Here is a 7432-nt window from a genome sequence, read left to right on the forward strand (position 1 = left end):
GCGGCGGCGGCGGCGGCAGCAGCGGCGGCGGCGGCGGCGGCGGCCCCTCCTCACCCGAACCTCAGGGCCCTCCAGACCCAGGCGCCCCAACAGTATCCTTTTCACCTTCCTACAGGCCTTTGGGTTCTCGTCGCCGCAGCCCGTGGGGACCCTGCAGTTCAGGGGGGACCCCGCCTGCTGTCTGCCGCAGCCCAGCCAGGAGAGGGGCTGCTTTCAAGCCCCGCTTTGGGCTTGGCGGAGCTTTAAGCCCCAGCCCGCAGCCCTCGGGGGTCCTGGCGACCCTCCGCAGCGCCGGGAAAACTAGCCTCGCCGAGTCTTGCTTCTGTTCCGCAGCCCTTCCTTTGAGATCTGGAGACCCTTCTCTCTTCTCCCCTAACCCCCTCCCCATTATTGGGCAGGATTTGCTTAGTCTTGGGACCAACCTGCCGGAAAGGCTGTTCTCCGATTGTTGTGAGGCTTACAGTTTTCAACTCCTCATCCCCCTCCGCTCCCCCTGGAGCAGCGGAGCTTGGTGGGCTTTCACAATTGTCATTAGCAGTACGTAATAAACTTCAGTGATAAATTTCTATTCGAAACTAGTCAGCTCCTTCCCGAGGTAAGTGGATTTTCAGTCTTTGCTAAAGTGTGCAAAAAGCGTTCCCTCTGGCTAATGTTTTTTTTTTAGCGATTCGGGGAGTTGTGATGTGGTTTGTGGTAGGACACGATCTGAGGAGGATGATTCCCTGTCTGACCTTTTTAAAGGAAGAGGAAGTTTTGGAAGGCTTGGATTATGCCAGATATTTTTAAAGAGCCTTAATTTGCGCTTCCATAGGCCTAATATGTAGAGAGTACCAGAGCTGGAAGAAAGCCTAGTACTTGTTATGTTCCAGTTCACGTTACTTGCTTGGTTGTAGAATTTTGGACCGCTTTTATTGAAAAGTCTTGGTGACAAGATGTTTCAGTAAAAAACTAGCCCCTGAAGGTAAATTCATGAATTCCGCAGAGATTTGTTTAGAAAGGTGTTACCTACCCGGGAGTAACATTTCGTCATGCACTTTCCTCCCCACATCCCTTGTTAGTGTAAATCAGTAAATAATGGTTGGATTTTGGGTGTGTTGTGTTTTGTATTTGTGTCATCCTGTATTTGACTTTTAGAGACGAGGTGTTAGAGCAAATAAGTAACTGCTGCGAGGGGCACAGATTATTTCACAGTCTGTAGTTTCTTGTCTGTATCGATTGCTTTGAAGAAGGGTAAGGCATCTCTTTTCTAGAGTCATTTCAGGTCACTGTTTGGTTTCTGTCAAGTGTCATTTTCTCTGTTCTTTATATATTGTTAGCACACATTTTTCAACCCAGGCAGCGTGGCACAGAGGAAAGATAAATTCCATTCCAGTGTGATGTGTATGCTGATTTCACAATGTTTTTATCCTGCATGATTCTGTTTAAGAATTGCTCACCCAAGAGGATGGTTAGTGTTGCTTATGGAAAACCTGGTTAGTTTTGGTCAATATCTTTAGGTGCTTTATTGAGAGGGGAAAGGTTGACTTGTTTGCCAACTTTAAGGTAGAGTTCAGACTGGATCTCTTAAAAATATTTATCGTAATACTTTGTAAGTAAATTCTTTTCTAACTTTTTTTTTATTGTCCTGCACTTGAGTAAGAGTGTAAGCACCCAGGTATTCTTCATACCGTGTCTTTGAGCTGTTTTGGCTATTAAACAGAAATAAAAAAGGAAGTTCATAGTGTTTTTGATAAACAGAGTAATCAGTGGGGCCCGCAGGGCTGAATGTATTAGTGCTGGGTGAATTTGGTGGCTTACTTGGCACCGAGAGCTGTGACTCCAGTGTTTTAATTTTTTCTTCAGCACATTGCAAAGGAAGGACTTCTAAAAACTCTGAGTTGGTTGTAACATAAAAGTAGCTACTAGTCCTTCAAGTTAGTTTTTTTGTAACAGGCTGTTGTTAAAAGATGACTAAATTTAAGATTTTTCCATTGGCAGTCACTTAAAATATTGTCTGTAGTAATACTAGTTTTTTTGTGACTTTAAATTTTGCTTGTCGTTGAAGCTAAAATTAATTCACACTTGTTATATTCTACAACTGTTTTGTTTGCTTTCCATCTGAAAGGTTGCAATTAAAATATACTTATTATATAAATAATAAATGAATGATGGGTTATAGATAACAGAACATACCAATGGTGAAATTCTATTAACTGGTGGTGGTGAATTGTTTTACAGTGGGTTGAAATACAACAGTTCTGCTTTTGCTGACTTGATGGAAAATGAGAATTTGTATGGGAAGCAAGTGGTCATGGTAGGGTAAACTGGTAGTATCGCAGCATCAAGGTTGGAGTGCAGACTGGGACTTGCTTGGTTGTTGTTATGGCTTTAATAGACATCTAGTTCCTCAAAATATTCAGGCACAGTTGGTTGCACCAAACTAATAAGTTCAGGCAGTATTTTAACTTCATAAAGATACTAGGAAGCAGTTCTCATGGCAAGATGGCTTTCATGTGTATTTGATGTTCAAATGAAAAGTAAGAAATGAGAAATGTTAGCAACAACAGATTTGAGTGGAAACTGGCACCTAAGAAAGCATTAGTTTTTTATTTTTATTTTTATTTTTTGGCGGAACCGGGATTGAACTCAGGCCCTTGTGCTTGCCAGGAAGCGCTTATTCTACTGAGCCATCTCCCCGGCCCCTAGCATTAGCTTTTTTTTTTGTGGTAGGACTTAATTAATAAGGCCATTATAGGTAGCAGTGGCCTCTTTAATCTCAAAGAGAAAGTTGGGTTGAGATGGCTTATTCCAGCTTTCCTGTTAGGAAGCTGAGAGAGAGTCTGTTAAGAATCTTTTTTTTTTGCGGAATCAGGGATTGAACTCAGACTCTTGTGCAAGTGCTTATTCTACTGAGCCATCTCCCTGGCCCCAAGAATCTTTAACAGTGACTCTTAACTTTTTTGGGGAGGAACAAATAGCTTTGACATTTTGATGAAAACTTTATAGATCCTATCTACAGAAAACTGTACACAGAAAATCTTGTTTACATTTTTCATGGGATTCTTGGATCTCCTTTAGATTGAAACCATTCATTCTTAAAATAATTCAAGATAAATGAGTTTAAATTCAGGTGCCCAAATGGTTCTCGGTAAACAGAACAATTTTGCAGTCTGTTATGAATACACAGTGTTCTCTCTATTTATATGGAAAGACTTCAGGGTGTAATTTCTCTCAGGGCTGCTGACACTTCTAGGGAGTCTAGTTACTGTTTTGGGGCAGCCAGGTTGGTTAAGAAAATCAGGGTTCTTGCAAGAACTAATTAGGTGAAGACTTAGCCAGAAAAGATCTGTGTCCTCAGATACATATATCCGAAACCATTATTCCTGTTAGTTTTTTGGTGGTAAAATTTTTCTTTGTTTTTCTTGCATTGATACTTAGTTTTTATAGGTTAAAGCCAGAAATGTTTGCTGTGGTTTTCTTTCTTTTTTTTTTTTTCCTCTCAACCAGAGCTAGATTTAAATACTAATACTAATGCTATTCATTTATGGAGTGCATATTGTTCTGAGAGTTATACATGCATGATATTATTGAATTCTAATAAGCTACGTATTAAACCTGTTTTACAGATGAGGAATCTCACTTTTTTTTTTTTTTTTTTTTGGCGGAACAGGGGATTGAACTCAGACCCTTGTGCTTGCCAGGGAAGCGCTTATTCTACTGAGCCATCTCCCCTGCCCCGAGGAATCTCAAGTGCAGAATAGTAATGTTTTCAAGGTTATGTGATTGGTAAGAGGTGATCTGAGACTCAGGTTGTTAACGACTGACCCTAAGCCCACGAGGACCTTTGGACTCTGCCTGGCTATTTCTCATTCAGCCTGCATGTAGCAAAGGGAGGAACAATATTTTCCTAATGTAAGAGTCAGGGAAAGGTCTTTGTATAGAAAAAAAGCCCTGAAGTGTGATCTAGAACACAGTGATATTGTACGTTTTAATTAGTTCATAGCCACATAGTGCTAGACAAGTAGGTTATCTTTACCTCATAGAGCCTTTATTTATTTATTTATTTATTTTTATTTATTTTGTGTGTGTGTGTGGCCAGCTTAGCCCACCAGGGGACGGGGCTGGCTGGCATGTGGTGCTGGGGGATTGAACCGCAGTCCCTGTGCTTTGCTTAGCTTAGCTTGTTCTAAGTAGGTGCTTTAGACCACTGAGCCATCTCACCAGCCCTCATAGAGCCTTTAAAGCTTGTTTCTGCTTGTTCAGAAGACAGTGGGGCTGGGGATATAGCTCAGTGGTGTAAGCACCTGCTTGGCCAGTGCAAGTTCCGAGTTTGATCCTTACTCAGTACCAGGCCTCCAACAAAATACCTTTATAACTGGCACCTGGAGTTCTGTAGTTGCTATTATGGCCCACAGTCTCTCTGCTCCCAAATTCCACACTCGAGAGTATCAAATATTGAGTGTAGGTCCTCTTCTAGGGAGGAGAGAGGAAGACAGATGTATGATAGAGATAACCAAGTGAGAAAGTTACTTAGCTGCTGCCACTCCGCCCTAGGTTTACAGGTTTCAGAGTGAGATATTTGTGTTAAACTGTGAGTTTAAAGCACCTAAGTACTGCGGTGTTGGCTTTTGAGTTCTGTTATGATGTGTTTAGTTATTTTTTTGTTTGTTATTGAGTTTGGGCATTTCACAATGTAGTTCTGGCTGACCTTGAACCACTGTGCAGCCTAGTTTGGCCTTGAATCCTGCCTCAGCACCATCCCCCTCCCCTGCTGGGATTACAGGGGGAGACCTCCATGCCCAGCTCAATTTTCTAAACAGTGTTCTAAACCCATGTTTTGCATCACAATAATAGAGGATTGACACATTTATTTGTATCAGGCCTCATTATAAGTGGCAAGTTTATGACTTTATTTGTTCATTTATTTAACATCTATTGCATGCCAGACTGATGCACCATCTTAGGTGGAAAAGCAAAGATAGAGCTTTGGCCTCAAAAAGTTGGTCTTGCTGGGTAAACTGTCAGAATATTATGAGGCAAATACAGTGATAACTAACTCCTGTAAGTCCTGTTTGAGGAGGAGGAATTAGGGCTCCCTGGAAGAAGAAGTTCACATCTGAGCTAAATTAGAAGCATGAGGGGCTTGAATTTGTGATGCTCTGTCCTGTGTCAGCCTCCAGAGTGTATCACATACAGGCCACACCTGGTTGGGCTCTGCATTTACAACTTTTTCCCAATTATGGGATGCATTATATCGAGCTAGTAATATTAAATAGTTTGTATGTCAGTTTTCCCTTAAATGGTCCAGAATAGTCTAGTTTACTCAGTGATCTTAAATTATGACTTACTGTGCTTTATGTATTTAGGTACAAGGTCTCACTATGAAGCTTGTACTCGTAGTGATCCTCCTGTTTTCAGCCTCCTCAGTGCTGGGATTACAGGTGTGCATCACCACTCCTGAACTTGGTGGCCATCTTGGTGTGCCTGAGGGCGGGGATGGTGTGGCATGTGCCAGGGATCTCAAGCCCCAGACCCTGTGCTTGCCTAAGCAGGTGCTTAGTCCGCTGAGCTATCTTGGCTGGCTCTGGCTTATGATTCTTAGGATTATGCTGTAAGATTTGTTTTGTTCTTGCAAATAATGGGGAGAAGGATTTATAGGGGACCAGTTAATGGTCTCTTGATAAAAACAAGGCATGTTGGGGCTGGGGAGATGGCTAAGTGGAATAAGCGCTTCCCTGGCAAGCACAAGGACCTGAGTTCAATCCCAGGTTCCACCAAAAAAAAAAAAAAAGATATGTTTCCAGATCAGTTCATTGATATTAAAATTAGAAGTATGCTAGTGTGGATCAGTGAGTGGTAAGACCACTTGCTCATTATAGAGGCCTCTATTCTTGGTTTGTTACGAGGTTGATAGCCAAAGACACTGAAATTGAAATGCATCTTATCACTAGGTCTGAAGACTATATTGTTTCATAGAGATATGAAATCATAAAATGAGGTTGCCACGGTCAGTGGCTGGCTAACCCTGGGTGGTGGTTCAGTTAATTCATTATGAGGGAAAATAAGTTCTGGAATAGAGTTCTGTGATGAGACACAGTGTGTTCCTACCTTAGAAATAATAATGCTTTGAACTAATGGAGCAGGAGACTTTCCTCATTACCCAGGCATAGAACTTAAAAGCAGTAGATAAACTGCAGCTGAGATTTACATGGATGGAATATTGCAGGATCCCAAGCCTCTTCTGAATTCTCAAATGGCATCAAGTTCCTTGGCCTGCTGCCATCTAGAAGGAGTTTTTCACTCTTCTGTAGTTCAGCTGAAATTTGAGATAGTTTAAGCTATTTTAAGTACATTTGAAATTTGTCAGTTTTTATGACCTTTATTAAATAGTTGTTTTGTCGTTTTGAAGACTAGTGCATGCAGCCTGACTTTTACTTTTTTTTTTTTTTTAAGTGAGACACTGAATTTTGCCAGTAGAATGTAAGGTAAAATTTTTTTCCTTTGTTTTTTTGAGACAGTCTTGCTATGTAGTCCAGACTGACCTTGAACTCAAGTTGATGTTGAATTCATGGCAGTCGTCCTGCCTCAGCTTTCTAGGTACTGGGATTACAGGCATGTGCCACCTAAGGCAGAGGTTTTTGTCACTGTGGACTTGCCAGCACCTAGAACAGTGCTTGGGAGATGGAAGACAGCCTGTGAGTGAAGTGCTAAGTACTTACTATAGGAGGAATTTGGAGCTTGGGGATTAAAGATTGGTTTTAAGACTAATATAAATGACATTACACTTCACTTTTATCTTTTTATATTTTAGTTTTTTGAGACAGGGTCTCACTAGTTTTGAACTCACTATACATAGTCCAGGCTGGCCTTGAACGCTGGGGCGATCCTCCTGCTTCAGTCTCCTGAGTGTTGGCATTACAGGTATGCTCCACTATATCTGGCAACAACTTACTTACAGCATTCAGAACTGCTGTAAAAGTGTTTTGAATTGATATTAATTGAATTGAAAATAATTGTATAATTTTTTTTGAGATGGAATAACATTTAATTTATAAAACTAAAGTGACTGACTTGTATTTTAAGCATAGATACTGAGATGTAGGTTTGGCATGAGGGTCTAGGAGGAATAATATAGTTAAATATTAGTATTAAATGCTTGTTTTATAATTATGAAAGTTACAAAGTAGGAAATTTAAGAAACAGAAAAGAAAAAAGTAAAAACTACTTATAATCTTGTTACTTAGAGGATAGCCACTGTTAACATTTGGTGTTTCCTTTCTGATCTAGTCTTGTTTTTGGGTACCAGAACTTGAACTCAGACTCTCATGCTTGCTGTTCTGCCCTTTTTTTTTTTTTTTTCTCCCCAACCCCTGTTCTGCCATGTTTAAAAACTAAAAAACCCAAAGGAAAAAAATATCACAGGACTTTCCTGTTACAGTGCTGTATATGGTTA

General features: G+C 40.8%; 1 protein-coding gene across 7 annotated transcripts in view; it reads left to right on the top strand.

Moving 5' to 3' along the window:
* Positions 1 to 6: 6 nt before the first annotated feature.
* The window catches only part of Eif4g3 (eukaryotic translation initiation factor 4 gamma 3), a 400120-nt gene continuing 392694 nt past the window's right edge, over positions 7 to 7432 (top strand). For all 7 annotated transcript variants that reach the window (XM_004637641.2, XM_023722577.1, XM_023722578.1 and 4 more), the window contains exon 1: positions 7 to 92. The gene's annotated coding sequence lies outside the window, so the exon portion shown is untranslated. The remainder of the gene's footprint in view (positions 93 to 7432) is intronic.

The sequence above is a fragment of the Octodon degus genome, unplaced genomic scaffold, assembly GCF_000260255.1.
Source record: "Octodon degus isolate 3935 unplaced genomic scaffold, OctDeg1.0 scaffold00092, whole genome shotgun sequence".
Taxonomy (NCBI): Eukaryota; Metazoa; Chordata; class Mammalia; order Rodentia; family Octodontidae; genus Octodon; species Octodon degus.